Here is a 15,515-nt window from a genome sequence, read left to right as displayed (position 1 = left end):
AAAGGTGCAGTATGTGCGAACAAATGTAAGTGTTGAGTGTCACTTTGTGTAGCAAACTACTGTGTGTTGGGACAGAACAGGGGTGAACAAACAATGGAAACGCAAGGAAGGGAAACATAAAAGACAAAAATACTCTGAGGCCTTGAGGAATAATCTTTCCAGTTAAAAATATGAAAACACAATATATAATGAAAAACCTGAGTGCTGATGTCTGGTCCTCTAATTATGGGCAAGGGCAGTACATGTCCGTTACTGCCCATTGGGTCAACATCCTCCCAGGAGACCATCAGGAAGTTGGCCCATTCTTGCCACTGTCACCCCCACGATGCTTTAGGGGGCAAGCAGCGGGTAGCACAAGTTCTACCTCCACCACCACTGCAGTCCAACCTGACCCAGTGTCTTACCACCGATGTCAGGCCCGCCGCTCTCAGGCTGTCCTCCATTTGGTGAGCCTGGGTCAACGAAGCCACAGTGGGCAGGAGTTCCTCCAAACCATCAGGGAGGAGATAGCTGAATGGCTGACCCCACGTCGACTAACGGTGGGAAGTGTCATAGCAGACAACGGGAGGAACATTGTCTCTGCAGTTCAGCGGGGAGGGCTGACTCATACACCTTGTATGGCACATGTGATAAACCTCATAGTGCAGAGGTTTCTCCGATCATTTCATGCACTACATGACCTTATGAAGATGTCACGTAGAGTGTGCAAACATATCAGCCACTCCTATTTGAATAGTTACTTCTGCTCAGTGTTTTCAGAAGGCGGCCTTCACAATCACAGGATGGTTGGACACAACATTGCCTCCAGCTATATGGGTTCGGCTCCAGTATTTTCAGAGGCTGAAGTTGCAGAGGAACTTGCCCGTTTAAAGCTGAATAAGGCGATGGGTCCAGATGGGATCCATCCCAGGGTTCTTAAAGAACTCAGATCTGTGATTGCTTCCCCCCTGACAGATCTGTATAACCAATCCCTGCTAACAGGAGATGTCCCCGATGATTGGAGAACAGCCAATGTTATACCAATCCACAAGAAGGGGAATAGAGAAGAGCCCAGTAACTACAGGCCAGTGAGCCTGACATCTGTAGTAGTGAAAATGATGGAAACTCTTCTAAAAAAGAAGATAATGGATCACCTAAGAATCAACAATTTGATGGATCCAAACCAGCATGGCTTTACTGAGGGCCGATCATGTCAGACTAATCTCATTGATTTCTTTGATTGTGCCACAAAAGTGCTGGATGAAGGTGGTGCTGTGGATATCGCCTATCTGGACTTCAGCAAAGCTTTTGATACACTTCCCCATAAAGAGCTGATAGAGAAGTTGGAGAAAATTGGACTAAATATATAGTTCAATGGATTTGTGGTTGGCTGAAGGAGAGATATCAGAGGGTTGTTGTTAATGGTGTATATTCTGAGCAGAGACTGGTTACAAGTGGTGTGCCACAAGGGTCTGTTCTGGGTCCTATTCTTTTTAACATGTTTGTAAGTGACATAGGAGAAGGGTTGGTAGGTAAAGTTTGTCTGTTTGCTGACGACACAAAAGTGTGCAATAGGGTGGATATTCCTGGAGGTGTCAGTAATATGGAAAATGATTTAGCTTTGCTAGATACGTGGTCCAAACAGTGGAAATTGAAGTTCAACGTTTCCAAATGTAAAATAATGCACTTGGGGAGGAGGAATCCTCTATCCGAGTATCACATCGGCAGTACTGTGTTGGAAAAGACTTCAGAAGAGAAGGATTTAGGGGTAATGATTTCTGAAAGCCTTAAAATGAGTCACCAGTGCAACCAGGTGGTGGGGAAAGCAAATCGTATGCTGGGGTGTATAGCTAGAGGTATAACCAGTAGGAAGAGGGAGATTGTGATCCCGCTGTATAGAGCTCTGGTGAGGCCACATCTGGAATACTGTGTCCAGTTCTGGAGACCTCACCTAAAAAAGGACATTGATAAAATAGAACGGGTCCAAAGACGAGCTACAAAAATGGTGGAGGGTGTGAGGCATAAACCATATCAGGAAAGACTTAAGGATTTGAATCTGTATAGTCTGGAGGAAAGACGGGAAAGGGGGGACATGATTGAAACCTTTAAGTATGTTAACCCCTTAGTGACCGCCGATACGGCTTTCTACGGCGGTCACTAATGGTCCTTATTCTGCTGCCATCAGCTTTTTACGGCGATGGCAGAGAATAAGGCTGCGGGCCGGGACGGCCCCCACCCCATCCCCCCGGCTACCGGAGGTAGCTGAGGGGTTTTGGCAGTGTGTGAGGTCCGTCCCGGCCCCCCCCCCTTACCGACGATCGCCGCTATTAACGTTATAGCGGCGGCCGTCGGTAAAGGGGATTACCGGTGCCGCCGCCGCCTTTCATCTCCCCCCGCCGTGAATCTACGGCGGGGGGAGATGAAATAAGTGTATATCAGACCCCAGATCAGACCCCCCTAGTGCCCCGATAACTAACCCCCCTCCCCCGGTGGCCATCATTTCCAAGATGGCCGCCGCCATCGCTGTGAACCGACTAACGTCGGTTCACAGCGATTAAAAAGTTAAAGTGAATGAAAGCCCCATGCTCTCCGCCACCGGAGGTAGCGGAGAGCATGGGGCAGTCATCGGGGACCCCCCTGTGGGGTCCCGGTACAAGCGATCAGCGGTATATACTATATACCGCTGATCGCTTGTACCATGTGCTCCCGGCACTTTTTATCCCCTGTCACCATAAATGATTGGTGACAGGGGATAAAAAGTGATGTCCCCCCACCCCCCAAGTCGCCCCCCACCCCCCCCCTGTCACCCCCCGTCCCCCAGTCACCCCCCCTTCCCCATATACTCACCGGATCCACGGAGCTCCTTCCTCCTCGACGTCCTGGCTGGTTATGAAGTGCGCATGCGCTTCACAACCAGCCAACTCTGAAAATTTAAAGTGACAGAGACCAATTTGGTCTCTGTCACTGAACTATGATTACTGAGATAGAAAATATCACAGTAATCATAGTAATACAGTGAAAATGAATATGTAAAGTACAAAAAGTGACAAACATACAAAAAATAAAACACACACTTTTTATTATAGTAATAATTGCAGTTTACGCCCAAATTACCCCTAACCCCTCCCCAGATTACCCGTAACCACCGCACGTTGCCCGTAACTACCCCACGTTGTCCGTAACCACCGCACGTTGCCCGTAACCACTGCACGTTGCCCGTAACCACCGCACGTTGTCCGTAACCACCGCACGTTGCCCGTAACCACCGCACGTTGCCCGTAAACACCGCACATTGCCCGTAACCACCGCAAATTGCCAGTGACCCCCTCCAGATTGCCCGTAACCACCCCAAATTACATGTACCCACCCCAGATTACCTATAAGCACTTCAGTTTATCAGTAACAATCCCAGATTGTCTGTAACCCCTCCAGGTTGCACATAACCCCCCCAGGTTCCCCGTAATCATGCCAGATTACATGTAACCCCCCCAGATTGCACGTAACCACTGCGCGTTGCCTCTGACCACGCCACGATGCCTCTGACCACGCCACGATGCCTCTGACCACGCCACAATGCCTCTGACCACCGCACGTCGCCTCTGACCACCACACGTCGCCTCTGACCACCGCACGTCGCCTCTGATCACCGCACGTTGCCTCTGACCACCGCACCTTGCCTCTGACCACCCCAAATTGCCAATGACCCCCTCCAGATTGCGGTGCCCATGTCAGATTACAGGTACCCACCCCAGATTGCCTATAAGAACTTCAGTTTATCCGTAACCACCCCACATTGCCCGTAACCACCCCACGTTGCCCGTAACCACCCCAGATTGTCAGTAAGCACTGCAGGTTGCGCGTAACCACCCCACGTTGCCCGTATCCACCTCAGATTGTCTGTAAGCACTGCAGGTTGCCCGTAACCAGCCAACGTTGCCTGTAACCACCCCAGATTGTCTGTAAGCATTGCAGGTTGCCCGTAACCACCCCACGTTGCCCGTATCCACCCCAGATTGTGTGTAAGCACTGCAGGTTGCCCGTAACCACCCCACGTTTCCCGTAACCATCCCAGATTGTCTGTAAGCACAGCAGGTTGCCCGTAACCAGCCCACGTTGCCCGTTACCAGCCCACGTTGCCTGTAACCAGCCCACGTTGCCTGTAACCAGCCCACGTTGCCTGTAACCAGCCCACGTTGCCTGTAACCACCCCACGTTGCCGTAACCACAGCAGGTTGCCCGTGACCACCACACGTTGCCCATAACCACCACACGTTGCCCGTAACCACCCCGCGTTGCCTGTAACCACCCCACGTTGCCTGTAACCACAGCAGGTTGCCCGTGACCACCCCATGTTGTCCGTAACCACCCCAGATTACCTGTAACCACCTCAGGTTGCCCATAACCACCCCTGGTTGCCCGTAACCACCCCACATTACCTGTAATCTCATTTTTTTTATTTTATTTTAGTAACTGCGCTATTCTAATAACCATTACTAGCTGCGGTTTTGCTCCTGTAAATTGGCGCTCCTTCCCTTCTGAGCCCTGCTGTGTGCCCATACAGTGGTTTACGCCCACATATGAGGTACCGTTTTACTCAGGAGAACCTGCGTTACAGATTTTGGGGTACGTTTTCTCTCCTGTTCCTCGTTAAATTGAGAAATTTCAAACTAAACCAACATATTATTGGAAAAATTCGAGTTTTTCATTTTTACTGGCCAATTTTGAATACTTTCCTCTAATACCTGTGGGGTAAAAATGGTCACCACACCCCAAGATGAATTCTTTGAGGGGTGCTCTTTCCAAGATGTGGTGACTTTTGGGGGGAATCTATTCTGCTGACACTACAGGGGCTCTGCAAACGCACCTGGCGCTCAGAAACTTCTTCAGAAAAATCTGCACTGAAAATGCTAATTGGCGCTCCTTCCCTTCTGAGCCCGGCTGTGTGCCCATGCAGTGGTTTATGCCCACATATGGGGTACCGTTCTACTCAGGAGAACCTGCTTTACATACATTGGGGTGACATTTCTCTCCTGTTCCTCGTGAAATTGAGAAATTTCAAACTAAAGGAACATATTATTGGAAAAATTCGAGTTTTTCATTTTTACTGGCCAATTTTGAATACTTTCCTCTAATACCTGTGGGGTAAAAATGGTCACCACACCCCAAGATGAATTCTTTGAGGGGTGCTCTTTCCAAGATGTGGTGACTTTTGGGGGGAATCTATTCTGCTGACACTACAGGGGCTCTGCAAACGCACCTGGCGCTCAGAAACTTCTTCAGAAAAATCTGCACTGAAAATGCTAATTGGCGCTCCTTCCCTTCTGAGCCCGGCTGTGTGCCCATGCAGTGGTTTATGCCCACATATGGGGTACCGTTCTACTCAGGAGAACCTGCTTTACATACATTGGGGTGACATTTCTCTCCTGTTCCTCGTGAAATTGAGAAATTTCAAACTAAAGGAACATATTATTGGAAAAATTCGAGTTTTTCATTTTTACTGTCTACTTTTGAATACTTTCCTCAAATACCTGTGGGGTCAAAATGCTCACCACACCCCAAAATAAATTCTATGAGGGGTGCACTTTCCAAAATGGAGTGACTTATGGCGAGATTTTACTCCGCTAGCACTACAGGGGCGCTGCAAACGCACCTGGCGCTCAGAAACTTCTTCAGCGAAATCTGCATTGAAAAAGCTAATTGGCGCTCCTTCCCTTTTGAGCCCTCCTGTGTGCCCATACAGTGGTTTACGCCCACATATGGGGTACCATTGTACTCAGGAGAACCTGCGTTACAAATTTTGTGGTACTTTTTTCCTCTTGTTCCTCGTGAAATTGAGAAATTTAAAACTAAAAGAACATAATATTGGAAAAATTTGAGTTTTTCATTTTTACTGTCTACTTTTGAATACTTTCCTCTAATACCTGTGGGGTTAAAATGGTCACCACACACCAAGATGAATACTTTGAGGGGTGCACTTTCCAAAATGGAGTGACTTTTGGGGGGGTTCTCTTCTACGGACACTACAGGGGCTCTGCAAACGCACCTGGCGCTCGGAAACTTCTGCAGCAAAATCTGCATTGAAAAAGCTAATTGGCGCTCCTTCCCTTCTGAGCCCTCCTGTGTGCCCATGCAGTGGTTTATGCCCACATATGGGGTACCATTGTACTCAGGAGAACCTGCGTTACAAATTTTGGGGTACTTTTTTCCTCTTGTTCCTCGTGAAATTGAGAAATTTCAAACTAAACGAACATATTATTGGAAGAATTCAAGTTTTTCATTTTTACTGTCTTCTTTTGAATACTTTCCTGTAATACCTGTGGGGTCAAAATGGTCACCACACACCAAGATGAATTCTTTGAGGGGTGTACTTTCCAAAATGGGGTGACTTATGGGGGGTTTTCTCTCTGCTGACACTACAGGGGCACTAAAAACGCACCTGGCGCTCAGAAACTTCTTCAGCAAAATCTGCATTGGAAAAGCTAATTGGCGCTCCCTTCCTTCTGAGCCCTGCTGTGTGCCCATACAGTGGTTTACGCCCACATATGGGGTACCGTTGTACTCAAGAGAACCTGCATTACAAATTTTGGGGTGCTTTTTGTCTCATATTCCTTTTGAAAATGAGAAACTTTAATCTAAACGTATATATTATTGGAAAATTAAAATTTTCAATTTTTTTACTGCCTAATTGTGAATACTTTCCTCCAGCCTCTGTAGGGTTAAAATGCTCATTATACCCCTAGATTAATTCTTTAAGGTGTGTAGTTTCCAAAATGGGGTCACTTATGGGGGTTTTCAGGATACCAGACTTCTAAATCCATTTAAAAAAAGAACTGGTCCCTAAAAAAATCAGTTTCACGAAAATGTGATAATTTGCTGATAAATTTCTAAGCCCCATAACACCCTAAAAAAGTAAAATATGTTTACCAAATTATGCCAGAATAAAGAAGACATATTGGTAATGTGACTTAGTAACTAATTTATGTGCTACGACTTTCTTTTTTTAGAAGCAGAGAATTTCAAAGTTCATAAAATGCAAATTTTTTCAATTTTTCATGATATTTTGATGTTTTTCACAAAAAACACACAAAATAGTGACCAAATTTTGCCACTAACATAAAGTGCCATATGTCACGAAAAAACAATCTCAGAATCGCTAGCATACGTTAAAGCATCACTGAGCTATAAGAGCATAAAGTGAGACAGGTCAGATTTTGAAAAATTAGCCTGGTCATTAAGGCTCAAACTAGCTGCAGCACGAAGGGGTTAAGGGACTAAATAAGGTTCAAGAGGGGAGTGTTTTTAGTAAAAAAACTGAGCTCAAGAACAAGAGGACACAGTGAGAGGTTAGTTGGGGGAAAGATCAGAAGCAATGTAAGAAAATATTATTTTACTGAAAGAGTAGTAGATACCTGGAACAAACTTCCAGCAGAGGTGGTTGGTAAATCTACAATAACAGAATTTAAACACGCCTGGGATAGACATATATCTATCCTAAGATAATAAGGAAGAAAATACTAAAAGGGCGGACTAGATGGACCCAGTGGTCTTTTTCTGCCGACAATCTTCTATGTTTCTATGTTTCTATGTTTCTATGCTGCAAGGAACACCATGATCAGAATCTAGAGACAGCGCGGTATGCCCCAACATCGGCTAATCTGCGACGTGCCAACCCGCTGGAATTCTGCCCTCCATATGCTCGACCGCCTGACCGCAAAGGTTAGCCGTAACAGACTACCTCATGGGGCAATCAGGCAGCTTCACGCCACACTGCGACTTCCAAGTAACACACTAACAGTTAGGGAGTGTGCCAATTGTTGACCCCTTTTGAGGACGCGACTCTCTTTGTGAGCAGGCAGGACTATGGGATCAACGACATCATCCCACTCCTCCATGTTCTGGAAAGTGCGCTGATCAACATCATCAGCGAGGATTCCCAGGCCACAACTCCAAGGCTGAACATCGCCTTGAGCCCAGAGCTGGATGAAGTGCAGATGGAGGTTGAGGAGGAGGAAGATGTCTACGCCCAGCCATTCCGCATACCGCCACCTGGCTTCTCTGCCTCTCCATCACAGGAGGAGATGGAGGATGAGGTCATCTGTTGGTCTCAACTTACCTGCGAAACCAGGTTCCCAGACAACATCCTCTGGGGGGGAACCAGCGTGCTCCACTCCCATCTTGTCATGTTTAAGGAATGATTTTTTACAAACGTGCATATCCTTAGCTTCAAACTTCAGTTGTCTGTACTAGGTCCTTCTGGGTCCAATAGAATACTACTCCTACTAATGCCCCCACCGTCAATTGTCTATTTGGAAACATACTGGGTGGAATCAAGCGCTGCGGAAGCTGCCATCTCAACTTGTCTGTTTTTAACAATACTGGCCTGAGAGCTATCAACTGCTGCCTTCTTCTGCTCCTCAACTGGTCTGTTTTTAATAATACTGACATTGAATCAATCAACTGCTGCCTCCTCCTTCTCCTCATGTAGCCTCTCCTCGATAATACTGGCCTGGAATCGATCAACTGCTTCCTCCTCCTCCTCAAGTAGCCTCACCTCGATAATACTGGCCTAGAATCAATCAACTGCTGCCTCCTCCTGCTCTTCAAGTAGTCTGTTTTTAATTATACTGGCCTGGAATCGATCAACTGCTGCCTCATCCTCCTCAATTAGCCTCTCCTCCATAATACTGGCCTGGAATCGATCAACTACTGCCTCCTCCTCCTCCTCAAGTAGCATCTCCACGATAATACTGGCCTGGAATCAATCAACTGCTGCCTCCTCCTGCTCTTCAAGTAGTCTGTTTTTAATTATACTGGCCTGGAATCGATCAACTGCTGCCTCCTCCTCCTCAAGTAGCCTCTCCTCGATAATACTGGCCTGGAATCAATCAACTGCTGCCTCCTCCTGCTCTTCAAGTAGTCTGTTTTTAATTATACTGGCCTGGAATCGATCAACTGCCGCCTCATCCTCCTCAATTAGCCTCTTCTCCATAATACTGGCCTGGAATTGATCAACTGCTGCCTCCTCCTCCTGAAGTAGCCTCTCCTCGATAATACTGGCCTGGAATCGATCAACTGCTGCCTCCTCCTCCTCTAGTAGCCTCTCCTCAATAATACTGGCCTGGAATCAATCAACTGCTGCCTCCTCCTTCTCCTCAAGTAGCCTCTCCTCAATAATACTGGCCTGGAATCGATCAATTGCTGCCTCCTCCTCCTCAAGTAGCCTCTCCTCGATAATAATGGCCTGGAATCGATCAACTGCTGCCTCTTCCTGCTCTTCAAGTAGTCTGTTTTTAATTACAGTGGCCTGGAATCGATCAACTGCTGCCTCATCCTCCTCAATTAGCCTCTTCTCCATAATACTGGCCTGGAATTGATCAACTGCTGCCTCCTCCTCAAGTAGCCTCTCCTCGATAATACTGGCCTGGAATCGATCAACTGCTGCCTCCTCCTCCTCCTCTAGTAGCCTCTCCTTAATAATACTGGCCTGGAATCAATCAACTGCTGCCTCCTCCTGCTCTTCAAGTAGTCTGTTTTTGATTATACCGGCTTGGAATCGATCAACTGCTGCCTCATCCTCCTCAATTAGCCTCTCCTCCATGATACTGGCCTGGAATTGATCAACTGCTGCCTCCTCCTCCTCAAGTAGCCTCTCCTTGATAATACTGGCCTGAAATCGATCAACTGCTGCCTCCTCCTTCTCCTCAAGTAGCCTCTCCTCAATAATACTGGCCTGGAATCGATCAATTGCTGGCTCCTCCTCCTCAAGTAGCCTCTCCTCGATAATTCTGGCCTGGAATCGATCAACTGCTGCCTCCTCCTTCTCCTCAAGAAGCCTCTCCTCAATAATACTGGCCTGGAATCGATCAATTGCTGCCTCCTCCTCCTCAAGTAGCCTCTCCTCGATAATTCTGGTCTGGAATCGATCAACTGCTGCCTCCTCCTGCCTCTTCTTCAAGTAGTCTGTTTTTAATTATACTGGCCTGGAATCAATCAACTGCTGCCTCCTCCTACTGCTGCTCAAGTAGTCTGTTTTTAATTATACTGGCCTGAAATCAATCAACTGCTGCCTCCTCCTCAAGTAGCCTCTCCTCAATAATACTGGCCTGGAATCGATCAACTGCTGCCTCCTCCTCCTCAAGTAGCCTCTCCTCGATAATACTAGCCTGGAATCGATCAACTGCTGCCTCCTCCTCAAGTAGCCTCTCCTCAATAATACTGGACTGGAATTAATCAACTGCTGCCTCCTCCTGCTGCTCAACTTGTCTCTTCTCAACAATACTGGCCTGAGAGGCGAGCAATCTACTGCTGCCTCCTCCTGTTCCTCAACTTGTCTCTTTTCAACAATACTGGCCTGAGAGGCGAGCAATCAACTGCTGCCTCCTCCTGCTGCTCAACTTGTCTCTTCTCAACAATACTGGCCTGAGAGGCGAGCAATCTACTGCTGCCTCCTCCTGTTCCTCGACTTGTCTCTTCTCAACAATACTGGCCTGAGAGGCAAGCAATCAACTGCTGCCTCCTCCTGCTGCTCAACTTGTCTCTTCTCATTAATACTGGCCTGAGAGGCGAGCAATCTACTGCTGCCTCCTCCTGTTCCTCGACTTGTCTCTTCTCAACAATACTGGCCTGGGTGCAATCAAGTGCTGCCGCATCCTCCTTGTAAACTTTTTTTTTTCAATATTTTTTGTCACTATTTTGGCACTTTTATTCACTATATTTTATTAATATTATTTCTATTATTATTTATTTTATTTTTTTTTTCTAATTATTTTTGCACTTTTTTCCCCCACTTTTTTCATTGTAATATCAACTGCAACTAACTGAAACTATACCCTATCACACTCCCACTATGGTAGCTGCAATTATTCAGCCATTAGAGCAAGGTTCGTTTTCGGTTCGGTTCGGACCAATCCGAACTTCATGAAAATTCGCCGGATTCGCCGGATTCAAAAGTTCGCTCATCTCTAATTTTTATATGTCTCAATAAAAGCTTGAAGTTTTATTTAATATTAGTATGCTTTAGTTAATAGCACCCCCTAGATCAGTTTTTATCAACTCCAGTCCTCAAGACCCTCCAACAGGTCATGTTTTGAGGTTTTACAGGTGATATAATTATAGTCAGTGCACCAGTAACTGCCACAGCTGTTCACTGTATGGGATATCCGCAAAACATGACCTGTTGGTGGGTCTGGAGGACTGGAGTTGAGAAACACTGCCCTAGATAGATGCTATTTACTACAGCTGTATACTACAACTATCTTAGCAGTAAACAGATAGCACAAGAGGTAACTAGGATCTTGGCTCTTTCAAGAAAATGTAGGCTGTGTATTAGATTTGGCACATGCATATGCACACTATTACATCCCATGGTGTATCAGTTAAGACACAATGGCACATTGCAGGAAGCATTTAATGTTACGAGTCTGAAAAAAATAAGTTACCCTGCTATACATTTTTTATTCCAAGTACCACTTAACACAAGTGCTTATGCAACTTTCAAATAAAGCCCGAGGACAAGATTAGCTCACAACATAGATACTCCTGACTGTGGAAATAGTAAATAAGCAAAATAGTAAAGCAGATCTGTCATCTGAAAATACTGCCATATGTAAGGTCATCATATTACAGATATAACTCTGTTACCCTCTTAGGAAAACAGCACGAAATCTTTGCACCCTTTGGCTATTAGGGAAGATGAAAGAATACACTGAGCCTATAGATGATGTATCTGACAAACTGCTGTGAATACAAGTATACACAGACAGCCATCAATTACTGTGGAAAGATTGGGGGAGGTAGAGGGGCGAAGATGCAAAATTCTTCTCATGAATACAATTTACTAATTATGTTTTCCATTTTCCCCGTTCACTAAAATTATACAAATGGAAGTGGACTATTACTATACTGCCCTTATGTATAGCTGCATATTAGTATTATTACTGCTTAATTGTTATGGTTGCGAATGTGCATCCACTGGACCACAGAATGTGATGGAGAAAGCTGCAACTGGGGAAGGAGTCTGAGGGGCCGCTGGTCTTCACTAGAGCCCACCACAAGGCAGGGCGGGCTTGCTGTGGCAGTTGACCCCCAGGTCCCTATCTCTGGTTTGGCTTTCTTGTGGTGACGGGCAAGGTGCAATGGAGAGCAATGTAGACAAAGCACAGCAATAAACAGCAGCAGGGAACGGTGCAACAGACAGGAATACTGCAAGAACAAGGACTGGAACATGGTAAGAAACATGGGCAGGAACACTTTAATGGGGACACAGGGACACAGAGGCTCAAACAAAGGAGCCATGACAGGGCAGGGCTCTTTATATCACATGCATATAGCAGTCAACTAATGACTAATTAATAAAATCACAGACAACTATTAATTTTGGGTAAATTGGAAAACTATCATCAATCAAAAAGATTGTGTGTATTATGAGGTATACATGTTTATAGTTCATTATAATAATATAAAATCCTTTCCAGCAGTATATTGATGATTAGAGATTAGCAAATTTACAGTAATAACTAAGTGAAGGACTGGATCTGGCTTTTACCATTACGTGGGGAGCAGCAGCAGTCAGTTAAAGAGGCAGCAGGCTGATGAGCAGATTGCAGAGATAATGAAGTGTTTCACTTAGTTATAACTATATATTGGCTCATGTCTATTGATGATTACAATCACACTGACCTGCTAGACAGACAGTTTCAAAAAAATCATAAGCACATTTATTTTTTTAAGCCCGCTGGGAAAAAAAGTAGCATGTACTCTAACCACTATAGGCACTATAGGCACTTTAGTATACACTAGATCATGGAATTAAGCTTGACCATTGCTGATCATGCATGTTGGTAAAGAACATTGTGGAACCCACCTTAATGAGTCATGCAAATCAAACATCCTTCACTCTGGACAGGTCTCTGTTCACTAAACACTTTCACTCAAATAGACAACAATAAGAAATTATATTCATTCTGGTAAAACAGTCATCTGTGCACACATTTTACCAATTGTGCACAATTTTTTAACGTGTGCATAATCTTTTTTTTCCATAGACTCTAATGTAGCACATTATTGATTAAGAAAAGCAACGTTATTTTTTTCTTTATTTTACAATTATACTTGTTTTTTTCTGTGTGATTACCAAGCCTTAAAGTTACTGTTAAAGTTAATCTTTAAACATATTCAGTTTTTTTACAGCCTCAAAAGCACAAAAAACCACACACGCACAAACATAAAAGGCAACCATCTTGTGTATTATCACAAACGTGCATTATGATCATGATGTTGTTACATAGTCTTCTTTTGACTACTGATACAGACTATTTTTGGTTTATTGAAAGCAAAGAATCCAGCACAGTGCATTGTGTATATATCAACATGTCGTTCTCCTTCCTTGCTGACATACACCCCAAAATATATATTGGATCAAATATAAACCCAATCTAAGCAAAGGATAGGTTACAGATATAGAAAGGTTCAGCGTTATGGAGAGCTTCGCCCTCCTTGAGGAAACAAGAAGCCATTGCAATGAATCGTTCTGTATAAAAATTACTAATTAATCAAGTCAATGTTTAAACACTTGTGGAGAAGTGACAGAATTCCCAAATGAGTACTTGTCAAGATAGAGAGCCCGTAGATCAAGAGCAGCAGCAAGGAAAAATGTTAGTGGGGAGAGAGCAAATAATAGTATTTCTTGTGGAGTCGAGATGAGTGTGTGATAGAAGACTGTTGTTTTGTGAGTGATAACCCAAGCTTGCTGTAAGGGTTGTAAAAATGAATTCAGATTCAGCTGTGAACATATAAATCCATTCAACGAGACCATAAACTGTGTGTGAGCTTAGACCCTGCTGAATACTCCATGTGCATTCTTCTTAGCAACAACATTTAATCAACTCCTTATATTGCTCTGGTAATTGTTGTTCAACTAAAGTCATAACACATATTATGGATTTACAGAAGATGTTTGTTTTGCCAGACGTCTATTGGCTTGTTTATTGAAATAAAAATTGATTCTACAGAAGTTCTTCGCTTGTTGATGATACAGTTACAGCATAAAAAGTAAAAACAAATAATGTATTGTGATGGTAAAACTCAATATTATAACTAGTTACATAATTGTTTACTGTTTGTTTCTTAGTTACTTATTTTAGAGCAGTCGATCCTTGTTAACACCGTGCTGTGAAGGTGCTGTGCTGCATGATTACAGGGTTCGGGACAGTAGAGAGTAGAATGATGAGCCCATGCAGGCCCTGTTAAAGGGAATATACAGTCAGGAAATATTCTATGGTTTAAGTTTAAAAATAATAATAATAATAATAATAATAATAATAATAATAATAATAATAAAGAATTTTTGGTAATGTTTTTAATGTTATTTTTAAATATCTATATTTAAAAATAATCCACAAAGTCTACAACTAAGCTAAAACTTCCTGTTCTATCTGTAATGATAAGAAGGAGACCCCAATAAATAGTGAAGACATTAGCAGTTCAGCCATCCCTCCATTGTATAGCATGGTTCCAAACTAAAAAAATACAAAATGACGCAGCATCGAAAGTGCAAGTGGGTGCAAAGTGGGTGCAAAGTACAAAGTGCAAGTGGGTGCAAAGTGCAATTGGTTCCAAACTAGAGATGAGCGAACCTCGAGCATGCTAAAGTCCATCCGAACCCGATCGTTCAGCATTTGATTAGCGGTGGCTGCTGAAGTTGGATAAAGCCCTAAGGCTTGTAACGCCTGGAGTAGTGGATCCACTGGACCGTCACCAGCGATGGCACTAACCTCACCAGGGAGCGGAGTCTAAGGGGCCGCTGGTTTTCACCAGAGCCCGCCGCAAGGCGGGATGGACTTGCTGCGGCAGGCGACCCCCAGGTCGCTACCCCTGGCTTGGTTGCTGGTGACGGCAGGCGAGGCGTGGCAGGAGCAGTAGGCAGGAGATGGTACTGGCAGAGGTCTGTAGGCGTGACCGCAGGTGACAGGCTGAACACAGGAACTAAAGTGTAACGGGGAAGCAGGAACCAGGAACAAGGACTAGGGACCAGGTAGCGGATAGGTATCAGGAACAAGGACTTGGGACCAGGTAGCGGATAGGAATCAGGAACAACAGGGGGCTGGGCCAAACGCTATGGGAAGCATGTAGAGGCTCCAACACCTGTAGTGGGGCAGGGCTGGAACTTATAAGGAGTGATTGGTGCAACTAGCCAATTAAGGGCGGACTGGCCCTTTAAATCTGAGACAGCCGGCGCGCGCGCGCCCGAGGAGGCGGGGGCGCGCGCGCCGGCCGGCACAGACAGAGACAGGAGCGGAGGAGAGGTGAGGCGCCCCCAGGGGCCGAACTAGCAGCAGCGCCGGGTCCCTGCACAAGGACCCCGGCGGCTGCATGGGGCAGGAGGAGGTCGCGGCGGCGGCCCAGAACACGGGATGCCGCCGCCGCCGTGACAGTACCCCCCCCTTTGGCCTCCCCCTCTTTCTTGCCTGCAGAAGGAGGCATCAGGCAAATCTTGGTATTCCGCCGGTAGGCCGGACAAAGGCTTGGCGGGCTCGCGT

This window comes from Dendropsophus ebraccatus, chromosome 12, assembly GCF_027789765.1.
Source record: "Dendropsophus ebraccatus isolate aDenEbr1 chromosome 12, aDenEbr1.pat, whole genome shotgun sequence".
Taxonomy (NCBI): Eukaryota; Metazoa; Chordata; class Amphibia; order Anura; family Hylidae; genus Dendropsophus; species Dendropsophus ebraccatus.
The sequence above is the reverse complement of the archived record's forward strand: the minus strand, read 5'-3'. Positions refer to the sequence as shown.